This window comes from Physcomitrium patens, chromosome 15 (genome assembly GCF_059467195.1).
Source record: "Physcomitrium patens ecotype Gransden chromosome 15, ASM5946719v1, whole genome shotgun sequence".
Taxonomy (NCBI): domain Eukaryota; kingdom Viridiplantae; phylum Streptophyta; class Bryopsida; order Funariales; family Funariaceae; genus Physcomitrium; species Physcomitrium patens.
The window spans coordinates 7284159-7298744 of record NC_143424.1 but is presented as its reverse complement, the minus strand read 5'-3'; the positions used below and the strand labels follow the sequence as shown (position 1 = coordinate 7298744).

Below are 14586 nucleotides of genomic sequence, written 5' to 3'. Positions count from 1 at the left end.
GCCAATGGCAAAAGAGTTGTCCAAACATCTTGTTGGTAGTTAATGGTACATCTTAAATATTGCTCCAAAACTTGATTAACACACTCCGTTTGTCCATCAGTTTGAGGATGGAATGCCGAAGATAGTTTTATATCCACTCTTAGAATCTTGAAAAGAGTCCACCAAAATCTTGATACAAATTGAGTTCCCTTATCTGATATAATATCCTTGGATAATCCATGATAGCGATAGATATTGTCAAGAAAGAACTTAGCTGTTTCTTCACCTGTGATAGATTTTGTACATGGTACAAAATGTGCCATTTTGGTAAAACGATCTACTATCACGAATATAGAATCATAAGAACCTGAGATTCGAAGATCCGTGATGAAGTCTATAGAAACAGAAGACCATGGTTGTTCTGGAATGGGTAATGGCTAAAGAAGTCCAAAAGGTCGATGACAAGGAGTTTTTGATCTTGAGCAAACATCACATGATTGTACAAAATCTTTGACTGCCTTCCACATTTGAGGCCACCAAAAATCCCTAGATATCAACTCTAAAGTCTTATTATATCCAAAATGTCATGCTGTTGGAAAGTCATGATGAACTTGAAGAATATGTGAACGTGCTTCTCCTTCTGGAACATATAGGCGTCCTTCGAAATAGAGTAGGTTGTCCTTAAATTCAAATTTAGAGGGATCATGAGATTTAGAAGAATTATTCTTGATATCATGAACAAGAGGGTCTGAAGACATACTTAATTGGACTTACTTAAGAAAAGTTAAATCAACAGTCAATGTTGATTTTATTGCTCGAAGATGAAATTGCTCTGGCTTCAAGAGAACTGTTTTTTGTTGCTCAAAAGCTGCATCTCCTTCTTTTGGTGCAAGATAAGAACGTCTAGACAAGGCATTGGACAAACCTTGTTGTTTTTCTGGCGGATAAGTGATGATGAACTCGAATCTTGATAAAGACATGCTCCAACGAGCTTGACAACGATTTAATACGAGTATTGACATAAAATATTCGAGGTTCATGTGATCCATATATACATTGACTGGACTGGAAGCGCCTTCTAGATAATAATGCCATTCTTGAAAAGAATCCACAATTGCAAGAAGTTCTTTGTTATGGATCTCATAATTGATTTCTGCTGCTAAGAATTTTCTTGAATGAAAGGCTACTAGATGAAGTTTGTCATCTGTTCCCATTGATGATAAAACCGCATCCAGAGCAAAGTCTGATGCATCTATTTCCACAAAGAATGCTTTGCAAAAATCAACACGATATAAGATTGGTGCAGAAACAAACATTGTCTTCAAAGATTCAAAAGCAACTTCCGCTTCTTGATTCCATTGGAATTTGTCTTTACAAGTCAAACGTGTAAGTGGAGCTGCAACTCGAGAGAAGTCTTTGATGAAGATCTGATAGTAGTTGGCAAATCTCAAAAAACATTGGACATCTCTTATCGTTTTTGGGATCTTCCAATCTATAATAGTTTGAACTTTCTTAGGATCCATCATAAGTCCATCATTTGAAATGATGTAACCTAATAAATTGACTTGAATAGTGTGGAATATATACTTTTCTATCTTGGCATAGAGTCTTGCATCTCTTAATTTTTGTAAGACATGACGAACATGAAGTTCATGTTCTTTTGGATTCTTAGAATAGATCAAGATGTCGTCTAGATAATAGACCACAAAATCGTCCAAAAACTCTCAAAAAACATCATTCATTACATGTTGAAAAGTTGCTGGTGCATTTATAAGTCCAAAAGGCATGACATTGTATTCAAAATGTCCATACCTAGTTTGAAATGTAGTCTTCCATTTATCTCCTTCTTTGATGCGTATTAGATTGTATGCTCCCCGAAGATCTATTTTTGTATAGATCTTAGCTTGATTCAACTGATCAAGAAGTCCAGATATTAAAGGTAGTGGATACCTGTTCTTGATGGTAATCTTGTTGAGTCATCGATAATCAATACACATCCGCAATGATCCATCTTTTTTCTTCATAAATAGAATTGGAGCTCCTGGCAGAGATTTAGAATGGCGTATGAAGTTCTTAGCTTGATTTTCTTCAATATATTCCTTGAGTTCAGCCAACTCATTTTGTAATAAACTATAGATTGGTCCGATTGGCGGTTGTGCTCCTTCTTGAAGGTCAATTGAGCAATCATAGGGACGATGTTCTAGGAGTGTATCCGCATTCTTTTTTTTGAATACATTTTGAAATTCTTGATATTAGCTTGGAATGCCACTTGAAGTCTTTTCACCAATAGAAACAGGTATGGCATAAATAATATATGGTGATTCTTTCATAGCTGCATGCAAGAAAGCTTTTGCACCTATAAATATGGGTTTAATTGAACTGGACTTATGACTCTCTACTTGATTAACTACACTGTTAGTTATATTTTTAGAGAAAGTAAGAGTTCGGGAAATCCAATCTATTTGAGGGTTGTATTTTTCTAACCAAGATAAACCTAAAATAATTGGATTAGAGGGAGATCTAATGATATTAAATATTACAAAACTATTATGACCATTGATTATTACTTCTATAGGAAGGGTTTCATGAGTAATATCTCTAGAAGACAATGGACGACCATCTATGACTTCTACATGAACATGTTTAGTTTTCTTTACTAAAGATATGTTATGTCTTTTAGTAAATTCTTCATCTAAAAAACACACTGAGGCTCCTGAATCTAACAAGGTAGAGACTTTGTAATGTTTAGGTTGTAAAATGATATTTAATGTAAAACAAGGAGAGGGCTCTGAGGAGAGAATAGGACCTTTACTAGATGTTGTACAAGGTTCCAGCTGCACGGTCCCTATTGTAGCTGGACAAACTCGTTTTTCGATAAATTATCTTCTTTCACAGCCATACTTCTCATTTTGTAATTGCGTTGTTTCTTTGGACAATGTTGAGCAGTGTGCTTTGGTTCTCTATAATATAAACATAATCCTTCTTGACGACGACAAGTCTTTTCTTGCTCAGTAAGAAGTTTGAAATGTACTGCATCAATTTACATATCCTCTACTTCTGAATGTATGTGTTGAAGAGGTATTGGTGTTGCCATTGAATTATAGTAACGTTGAGGTCTACTTGTACGATTCTCAGATCTGAATTCAAAAAGGTGATTGTCGCACTTCATAACAAAGTCAATTGCTTGGCTCAATGTTTGAGGATCAGATAAGTTGAGCATTAATTTTTTTACCTCATATTGTAATTCGTAGAGAAATTGGCTAATAAGTGCAGCATCATCCCACTTGATATCAGTTGTAAGTTGTCAAAATTGTGAAGCATACAACGTTACTGATCGATTACCTTATCGTAAAATACGGATCTTATTGGTTGCAACACGAATTGCATCATGTTCTCCATACATGGATCGAAACTCCATCAAAAAAGCCTCTAGATTATCTAATATTAGATCTAGTCGTTCAAGAAAAGATGAAAACCACGATAGTGCTGAATTTAAAAGAAGCATACCAATGAATCTAACTTGCGATCCTGGAGTTGAATAGCTTTGGAGTTGAAGTTCAATCACAAGTTGCACTTGATTGATAAATCCTCAAAACTTGGATTTGGTACTATCAAACTTCTCGGGTAGGATAATTCTTGGTTCTCTAACATTTGAAGGGTATTCCACCATAGGAAAAAGGACATGGTTTGGTGCACATGTTGAAGTAGCTCCAATCATTTCTATATCTTCACTTCTTGCCTATCTTGTTGCTCCTTATGGTGGTAAATTGAGTTGATGCATCACAAGCATTAACTCCCTCAATTTTTCTTGTATTTGTGCCATTGCACTCTTCATTTCAACAAGTTTTGACATGATAATACTTAGAAGAGAAAAGATGTCTAATATCGCTCAAGACAATTAAAAGAAAGGACTTGGGAACAAAAAAAATACTAAAGACAATATCAATTTAGAAGAGGATAATCTACAACTTCTAATATGCATATATCTTATCAAAAAAAAGGAGTAATCCACTCTTAATCAAGATTAGACAAAGCTCTGATATTGTAGGTGTATTCTTGTCAATCTGTCAAGGACAAGAACTCGATGAAAAAGCAATTCAGACAAGTGAGCCTTCACTCAAAGAAAGATAACAAAATATAAAGAAATAAGTATGTATATTGAAAGAAAAACTAGAATGACTATTGCCAAAAGACAAGAAAACTAGAGACCCTTGGAACTAGACTGGAAGCAAGAAAGGAGTTGACAATAGTGAAGAAGGCTTCACTCTTGTCTCTATATATACTATCTAATTAAGGGCTATGTGGCGACGTTCTATAGGACCTCCAATATGTGTTGACTTTATAGGACATATGCCTTGACTTACAAGGTAAGTTTTTCTACGTGTGGGCCACATAGTTAGCTTGATCTTCAAGCTAACAACATGTGTGGCACATGGCCAACTTGTTGACCACGTTTCTAATCCAAAAAGTCAATTAAAGACACCTATGAAGTCAAAGCAGAATCTATGAAGCTTTTAGGAAGCTTCCATATTAAATACTATAGAATTAACTTACTTTTATCTATTTTTATTTACTTCCACCTATTTGTATATGTAATTACTAGCTTACATGAGTATGTCCATGACAATAGCTCATTATTAAAAGGATTATTCAATATAATGTTTGTAGAGCGACGCTCAAATTTGCTAGAAAGCTTTTGAAATCCACACAAGTATTATATTCCTATAAATTAAAATTTGTTTGATCCTTAGACGCCCAAAAATCAACCTTAAAAATATGAAACCAAACAAATGAATTAATGAATTAACTTTAATGAAGTTTAGAAGAGATTAGAGTTTTATATTATTTGGGACCAAGGATAGGGCTCTAAACCCTAAACCCTAAACCCTAAACCTGGTCTTATAGAATGTTGCTACAAAATTCTTAGATATCAAAAGTAAAACTCTTATCAATTCTTTTTTTGCTCCTAATTTATTTTTAAGAGTCTTTAGTTTTTTAGCCAGTGGCAATAGTCATTCTATTTTCTTATTAAATATTTTTATTTTCTTATTTTTAGTTTGTCATCTTTTTTTGATTCATTTTTTACTTGTTTACATATCTTCAATTAGTTTTTATCTTTGAAAATTTGATAAAAGTACTAATTCATTGTTTTTGTCTTGTTTTAGAAATAAATGGATTATTCTACTTTTAATATTGTATTTTGAAGATTGTAGACTATCTACCTTTAAACAAATAATTTAGTTTTTTAACATTGAGTTTTTTCTTAAAGAAAGTGGATTATCCCTTTTTCTAAAAATTCTCATTTGATATTAGAAATTGCAAATTATCCTCATCTAATTTGACTTGTAAATTCATTAAGTTATTTGAAATGGAAGAAAAAATCATAGATGCTAGACTTGGCAAAAGTGAGAAAGATTTGTAACTATTGAAGATCTTCACAAGCTTGTCAACACTCATAAGGTAGAAATTTCATGCATCACCAACGTGAGCACTATTCTTGTGCTTATAGAAGAAGTCCAAAGTCTATGCCAAGAAGTTATACAATTGAAAGAAGTAAGTAGATTGACATCACAACCAAATTCTAGAAGTCTTGCTTCTACAAGCATAAGAAAAGAAAGGATTAGTATGCCTAAGAAGTTTGATGGAACAAGATCAAAATTTTGAAAATTTCTACGATAAGTCAAGTTCTATCTAAGATTGCATCTTTTTCAATACATTAATGGATTTACTTAAGTTGGATTCATAAGTATATTTCTATTTAGAAGTACTTTCTTTTGATTTGCACATTTGATGGAAAATAATTCATGGCTTGTTTATCATTTGAATTCATTTTTAAAAGCGTTTACAACCACATTTAGAGAATGTGATTGAGAAAGAGAGTAGCAGAGACCAAGCTTTTATCTTTAGAATAAGATTCACAATCAGCCACCATATATGTTGCTAAATTCCAAAACCTTACTTGTGTTATAGATTAAAATGATAAAGCTTTTATCAATCAATTTCAATATGAATTAAAAAATAATGTCAAAGATTTGTTATTGATAATCTAAAAAGTAGATTTTTTAGAATAATTTATTACTTAAGCTATTTGCATATGATAATTTATTATTTAAAAGACATTAAGAACAAAGATTTGGTTGGAGTGGAACAAATCAAATAATGACAGCAACTTCTAAGTTTTCAAAAACTTATTTTTCAATACAAATTGATATGATATATTTTAAACCTCTCACTAAACAAGATAAGACTCGACATTGTCAAGAGGATTTGTATTTATATTGTGAAGAAGCTAAGTATACTACTCAATATTATCCAAAGAAATAATGTAATTACAAAATGAGGAGAATGGTTGCTAGAAAAGATAATGTGTCAAAAAATGAATTTTTCTAACTAAAATAGAAACTATATGATTAGAATTATGTACAACATCTAATAAAGATCATATTCTCTACTCAAATCCTTCACCTTATTTTAGAATAGATCTATATTTAGGATCTAAAAATCACAAAATCTTTACTTTATTAGATTTAGAAGCTTCAACTTACATTATAGACGAAGATTTTGTCAAAAAATAAGAAATATTATTAGTCAAGAAAATTAAACTCATACATGTAGAAATCATAGATGGTCATTTATTGTCTTTTAGAGATGTTATCTATGAGACTGTTCTTTTAAATGTAGCAATTAAAAACCATAATAGCATAATAATATTTAATATAATAAGATATCTCTTTAATTCAATTATTTTAGAAATTATCATGGTTAAAAAAAAATCCTCAAGTAGATTGGATTTCTTATAACCTTAATTGTTTTTGTAATTTAATCCAAAATTTTATTAATCAAGTAGAAATACATAAGTTTAATACATTCAAACTTCTATTAATAGATATAAGAATTTTTATGCATGCAACGAAAATAGGATTATCTTTTTTTATATATGCCATGCCAATTTATAATAGTAAAAAGATGTCAAGTAATATTTCTAGTTAGTATTAAGATTTCTAAGACATTTTTGAAAAGAATGCAAATATTCATTTGGAGAATTGATTATATGATAATTTAATTGAGCTTCAAAAAGGAGTTTAATCACCATTTGAATCAATCTATAGCTAATTGCATAATGAATTGATTTTACTTAAAGAACACATTGATAAGAATTTGGCCAAAAACTTCATATGCCATTCAAACACTCCAATAGGAGCTTCTATCTTATTTATAAAGGAAAAAGATGGATTTTAATAGATATATATAGACTATTGAGGACTCAATAAGATTACCATCAAAAATAGATATTCTTTACTTTTAATTTCAAGATTTTTTAATCAATTCAATTAAATAAAGATCTATATGAAAATAGATTTATAAGGAATATATAATATGGTTCACATCAAAGAATGAAATAAATGGAAGAGTACTTTTCAAAATAGGTATGGATATTTCAAATATAATTTCATATTAGTTAAACTCACAAATACTTAAGGTCCTTTTTAATATTTAATGATTGATATCTTCCATGAATTTTTTGATGACTTTTTTGTATATTATCTATATGATATCTTAATCTATTCTAAGTACATTCAAAAACATTAATTTCATATTTATCATGTGTTATAAAAACTAAAGAGATATATGATTATATATTAAGTTAAAAAAGTATGTATTTCATACTACTCAAGTTGATTTCTAAGGATACATCATTTCAAATGTTGATCTTAAGATGGATCTTAAAAAAATCTAGACTATCATAAATAGGAAGATTTTCAAAAACAATTAAAGATGTGAAATATTTTTTGAAAGTTGGTAATTATTACTAAATCTTCATCAAAAACTTTTATCAAGTTGCAGCTCTTCTTATACACTTGACATATAAAACCAAACTTGAATGGAACAAAGAAGTTTAAGCATCTTTTGAAGCCTTAAAAATAAAACTTATTTTTGCACAAATCTTGTATCGTGTCATCTTTTTTAAGGCATTCTTCATGAAAATAAATACATTGGATTTTGCTATAGATGTTGTTTTATCATAAATGAGAGTAGATGATAAGCTCTATTACATAATTTTTTGTTTTAGGATATTTTCAAAAACTAAGATTAATTATGAGATCTACAATAAAAAGCTTTTTATAATTGTGAATTCATTTTAAGAATAGCATCATTATTTAGAAGGCACTTCTAATTCAATCACTATATGTATGGACCACAAGAAGCTCAAGTACTTCATGTTAGCACATACTTTGAATCATTTCCAAGCTTCTTGGAGTATGTCCTTATCATGATTTGATTTGAAGATCACTTATTCATTTAAAAAATAAAAAGGTTTATCAAATATCATCTTTAAACGTACTTATCTTATATCAAAAGAAGGAGATGCATCTTTTAATCAATAAAAAATGATTATCTTGAGGCCAAAGTATTTTTATCTTCAAGCAATGAAATTAACATTGATTGTTGATTCAACATTTTTCAAGTAAATTCAATCAAGTGTGTTTTCTAATTCTTTCATTCACAATATTAAGAAAAAAATTTCTAAATCCTATAGTACTTCAAAGTTTGAATTCAATAAAAATCTATTCTATTTTAAGGAATAATTATATATTCTTAAAGATGAAACATGATTACATGTTCTTTAAGTTCATTACAATTTTTTAGCAACTAAACATTTTGGATACAACAAGACTTTGGAGCTAATATCTAAAGATTTTTAGTGGCTTCAAATGTGAAAAGCAATCAAAGACTTTGTACAATCATGTGATGTTTGTTCAAAATTAAAAATTCCTTATCATCGACTTTATGGACTTTTTTAGCCATTACCTATTTTGGAACAACCATAGTCCTTTATTTCTATAGATTTTATCACAGATCTTTTAATCATAAGTTTATATAATTCTATATTTGTAATAGTAGATCATTTTACCAAGATAATATACTTTGTATCATGTACAAAATCTATTTCAAGTAAAGAAATTACTAAGTTTTTTCTTAATAACATCTATCACTATCTTAGATTGCCTAAGGATATTAAATTAGATAAAAAGGCTTAATTTCTATCAGGATTTTGAAGAATCTTTTTTAAGATTTTAAAAGTGGATATAAAGCTCTCTTTTTCTTTTCATCTTCAAACTAATGAAAAGATAGAGTATGTAAACCAAGTTTTGGAGCAATATTTATAATGTACCATCAACTACTAATAAGATGATTGGACAACTCTTTTGTCATTGGTAGAATTTACTTATAATTATATAATATATTTTTTTATATAATAAATAATTTTTTTATTAATTATAATTATCATCTATAACTTGATATTTTTTACTTCTAAAAAATTAATAATCTTATAGTAAAAGATTTGACAAAAATTTTATGTGAATTCTATAAAACAATGAAGGTACAATTAAAAAAAACTCAACAAAAATAAAAGACCAATACAAATACCTATTGCAAGGAGTAGTCTTAATTTCACGTTGGCAATAAGATGTGGTTACTTTGTTGTGATATTAAGACTAGCTGACCTTATGACAATGTGGATTACCATAAGCTTGAACTATTTCTTATTTGTAAAAAAATCAATCATGTTGCCTATTGATTACATTTAATGGAGTTTATGAAGTTCCATTCAATATTCTACATGTCTCTTTTTGAGTCATATAAGACAATAAATATCTCGAGAAAAAGATAAATGCCACCTCTTCCTATAGAAGTAGATAATAATGAAAAATTCAAGGTAGAAGAAGTCTTAGACTCAAGACAGTGCCAAAGTAGGTTAAATTATTTTCTTCATTAACGTAAATATGATATTAGTGAATGCATATAGAAGCTAGCAAAGAATCTTATAAATATAGCAAAGAAGGTTGATACTTTTCATCAACAATATCCATCAAAACTAAGATAAAGTATAATAAATCTTTTCTATGAAAGAATTGTAGTTTGAAAAAGATTACATCATATCTTTTATCTTTGTTTGTAGTTTATGTATATTTGTGGCACTAAAGAGATAAAGAATTAACAACCATAAGATTTAACTTAAGAGCCATCATTTGCTAATCTATTGGATAAGACATTGTGATTATCACCGCCTTCAAAAGAATATTATCAAGATAAAGACCTTCAAGAACAACATTTTTTTTTTAAAATACATGGCAAAATAAAATGTATTTGGTATCACAACCTTGGAAGAGTCTCCTAATATTTAGTGATTTTATTGGAGGTAGAAACGACTCTTAATGATATTACAAATGATTTGTTTAAAAGACATTACGAAGGCTTTAATAATAATCAAATAACAAGGTGGTCTTTCCATTCTAAAATGGAACATTATTAGTGGTTGAGAAGACCTATCGACTATCTTCAAAGAAAACAATGATTAGAGTATATAGCAAATATACTTTGCCGCATCTTTGACTTCTTCAATATATGATCACTACTCTTTGTAGAACTTGTCTCTTAAAAGAGAGATAATATTACAAATATACTTATAATTACCTAAACAATATGAATAGATAGAAATAAGTAAAGATAGATTAATTTGATAATATCTTATAGATAAGCTTTCTAGAAGCTTTATAGATGCAATTTTATCTTTATACATGTCTATAGGTGATTAATAAATTAGAAATTTAGCCAATAAGTTAGCTACATGTCACATGTATTGGTAGCTTATAGTATAAACTACCAATGTGACATACTTGTAAAAAACTTGTTTTGTAAGTTAAGACATGTATCTCACAAATTGGATATGTATTGGAGGTCGTATAAAACATTGTCACATAGCTTTTAAGTAGATAGTATATATAAAGAGGCAAAAGTAAAGCCTTCTTCATTCTTATCGATTCCTTTCTTGCTTCTTATATTTTTTTTTATGCTTTAATATATATATACATATATATATATATATATATATATATATATATGCTTGAATATTATCTTTAATATCTTTAATATTATTTTAATTCTTTTTCTTTTTATAAAATTATTTTAATAATAAATGCTTGTTTAATTTTTTTATTATATTCCATCTCTTATTTACACCTCTTAATCTTCATTTTAGAAAACTAATAATTTATAATTAAATTTTAAGTTATATTCTTGATACCTATGATTAAAGGTCAATATTACATACTTAGAATTCATAAAACTATAAATAATTAAATTATTCTATCTGTATAATTTTTAAAATAAAAAAATCTTCATTTAATTTTATTTATTTATTTATTTATTTTTTACAAAATTTCACTTTCTTGAAGATATTCTATAAATTTTATATATTATATATTAACAACTTTATTAAAGTTGACAAAAGAATTTATTTTCATGATGGTGCTACAAGACCAAAATATATAAGCAGTTTTCAATCTTTAAAGAATATAAGCACAAGTTTTCAATCTTTAAAGAATAAAATATATAAGCACAAGTTCAAATCTGTTTTCAATCTTTAAAGAATAAAAAACATAATTTCATTGATTCTATTGATTTTTAATCTTTTACAAAATATAATCAATCTATATCTTTTAATGATTATTTATTTTATTTTATTTTAATTGTACAATAAATAATCAGTTATGTGTGTATATATATATATATATATATATATAAATTATATATATATAATTTATTTCTAAGAGTTAAGTTATTAGATATAAGTTTTAAAGATCAATCAAAAAATATATTAATAGATGATAAACATCTATAAGTCATATTTTAGCTATGATTAATAATCTTTGTTCTTTAGATGTGAATTATCTTATACATAAAATATTATTTTAAAGATTCTAAATCAACATGAAAATATAAATTTAAAAATTCGTATTTATGAACTACCATCTTAGTAATAAAAATATATATATATTAAAAATAAAAAAGTGTTATTCTTAAATGTCCCCATTATTGAAATTATCTACATACCTTGTTTCTATTACATGGTTGTTTTTATTCTACAAATGATATTTCTTAGAAAACCTTTTGTAATACATGGATATATTTCTAATTACAATAATCACATTTAAAATCATAGAGTATATATATATACAAAGAACTTGTTTAGATTTTAAAATTTGGAATAAAATTTATAAAAATATAGTACACTCATAGAAATAAACATATTTCCTAACCATTTTGCAATCATGTGCATTACAATCAAAATTATATATGTATATATATATATATATATATTTTTTTGAAGTTTAAATTTTGGAATTTAAGAATTTTAATTGTTTCTTCTATTTTTCAGCTTCTCGAAAGTGTTATTATTTTCAATCTGCACCATACTTTAAGCAGACAAACTTGAACATTCTCCTTTAGTATAAACTTCGATTCGACTTCATTTTTCTGTTCCAAAATGAGTGTCCGATTTCTTTTCTGTGAGCTTATTCTTGCTTTCTGGAGAGCTATGTGAGCGTCATGAACGAGCTCCAAATCTCGATTTCCTTGGAGAAGAATTCGGCATTGCGTTGCAGACGATCTCTTGCCCAGATTCGAGGAACTTCGTAGTAATTCATTGCCACCTCTCTCTCACTCATCTTCATGGTTTCTCAATCATGCACTGGTGCCTGGTGTGATAAGAACACCTTACTGAGCAATTTCTTCAGGATGACTGACTGACTGTTGAATGCCTTGAACACCGCATCTATCAGTTCAGATGTTGATGGATCAATCGGAAGAAGAACCCCATGTCCAGAAAACATTTTTGTCAGGACTGTTTGGGATCCTGACACCATTCGATTGATGTTGAACTCGACAAATATGTTGAATCGTCTCTCCTGGGATATGCGGTCCTGCATTGTTTTGTTGGATGTAAAAGAGATGCCATTTTATCGCCGATCGCAGGCAAGACCTTTTCAGTCATCATCTTCATGTATTCCTCCTTGTTGATCGAGGTTTCCACGGTGTCGGCCACTCAATTCTTGCTGCTGCTGCTGGTGCTGCGTAGAATTGGAAGACGAACGGGAAGATCCCGAGTTTGCCATCAAACCATTAGTTTCGCGAAGAGCCCCATCGAGGACGCGCGACAGAAGCCAAAAACAACATCTTGAGGATGAATCATTTGGATTTACATGTCCGGTGGGATTCTTGCTCATCTTCCGCCAAGTAGTACCTACTGCTTTGATTCCGTGAGAAAAAAATACAAAATAAAAATAAATAACCACTTTTCATTGACGTGAATGTAGTCCATGTCCTTAAAATAAGGCTGATCAGCAACAATGTCCCCGTCTTGCATCGATAGGCAGTAACGCAATCGCTCCAGCTTGTTGTAATCTGTCAGATAAAATTAAATTTAGTATATTTTTACTTATCAGATTGGATTAGGCACGCTTTGATAGGACAATGGACATTCGATTTGGAATGCTCGATCCGAACCGCAAAGGATCAAATGCACTCGCGCAACCTCGATGTCCATGCTTCAATGACTTCTGGGTCCACTTCAATCGGTTCGCGTACAAACTTTCCAGCCTTGTGAGGAAAGACATCAGTTGCGATTTGGTTCAACAAAGATGTTCAAGCACGCTTCCAAATTCTGATTGTTCGCGTCGTTGTGGAGAATTTGGCAGCTGCGCGTTGACACAAAAATACATAAAGAGAGAGAGACGGAGAAAGGAACAACATGTGTGTGTATATATATATATATATATATATATATCTATTTCAAGTGTACATAATTAACAGGAGAATACAGATTTATATACTAACCTTCTGAGTCTCCTGAGTCTATGAGAATGTGGCTCTATCTTATGACTAATAAAGGATGTATGATATCTATCTTGAGGTGGATGCTACACGTCAACACTGCGTCCTTCATCGAGCCGTAAGCGAGCTTTCCGTCGTGAATGCGCGACAACAAGTTTTTTATAAAACGCCTCGGCGCTGATCCCCATCGAGATTGGGTCTCTTCCTAACTGGGCGGCGCCTGCGGTCGGTCGACATTGGTATTCGAAAGATTGTATGAAATTGGCACTCGAAAGATGCGATCCAAAAAGCTATTTTTGTTGTGCGCGAGGTCGATTTTATCGCGAATAATCACGCGCCAAAACTCGTTGTTTTGGGGAGCCTTAACAGATGGGTCATTCAGATTTTTATTCCAAGTCATTGAACGGTAGGGTTTACAACATAGAATTCGCAGTAATCCCACCGACAATCTTAATGCAGATACTTCTTGTGAGGGACAGAGGGAGTTATAAATTACAAGCAAAAAAATATATAAGTAATCAAACAAATAAGTAAAAATATAATCAATTTAATTTTATATATATTTTGATTTAATTGCTTTCGTGTTTGAAATCTGGAAGTTTTATATCGAAGTATAAAAGTCTGTACATTTTTTTTTTTTTTTTTTTCTTTTGCTCAATTCAATCATTTAAAAAGCATCTTGATCTTAAAATAAAATTTACAGCATGTAGACATGAATAGTGATTTCCAAAATAAAAGTGAAAATAAAATCAACAACTCCTTGCATTCTAATATCAAATAAATCCTTGCACCAAGTAAAACAATTCTCAAGGTGTCAAATAGGCAATAAACAAAAATCACATTTAATAACCAGGTTAAAATAAATAAATAAATAAATAAACAAGAAAATTTTATCCAAATTTGAGAAACAATAGTTCTCCTTGATCCATG

At 29.6% G+C, this 14586-nt stretch overlaps 1 long non-coding RNA gene across 1 annotated transcript; it reads right to left on the bottom strand.

Moving 5' to 3' along the window:
• Window positions 1-12544: 12544 nt before the first annotated feature.
• On the bottom strand, window positions 12545-14541 carry LOC112292338 (uncharacterized). Its single transcript, XR_002972694.3, has 3 exons — window positions 13660-14541; window positions 13330-13520; window positions 12545-13227 (listed from the first exon to the last, which is right to left on the bottom strand). It is a non-coding gene; the product is annotated as an uncharacterized LOC112292338 (long non-coding RNA).
• Window positions 14542-14586: the final 45 nt, after the last annotated feature.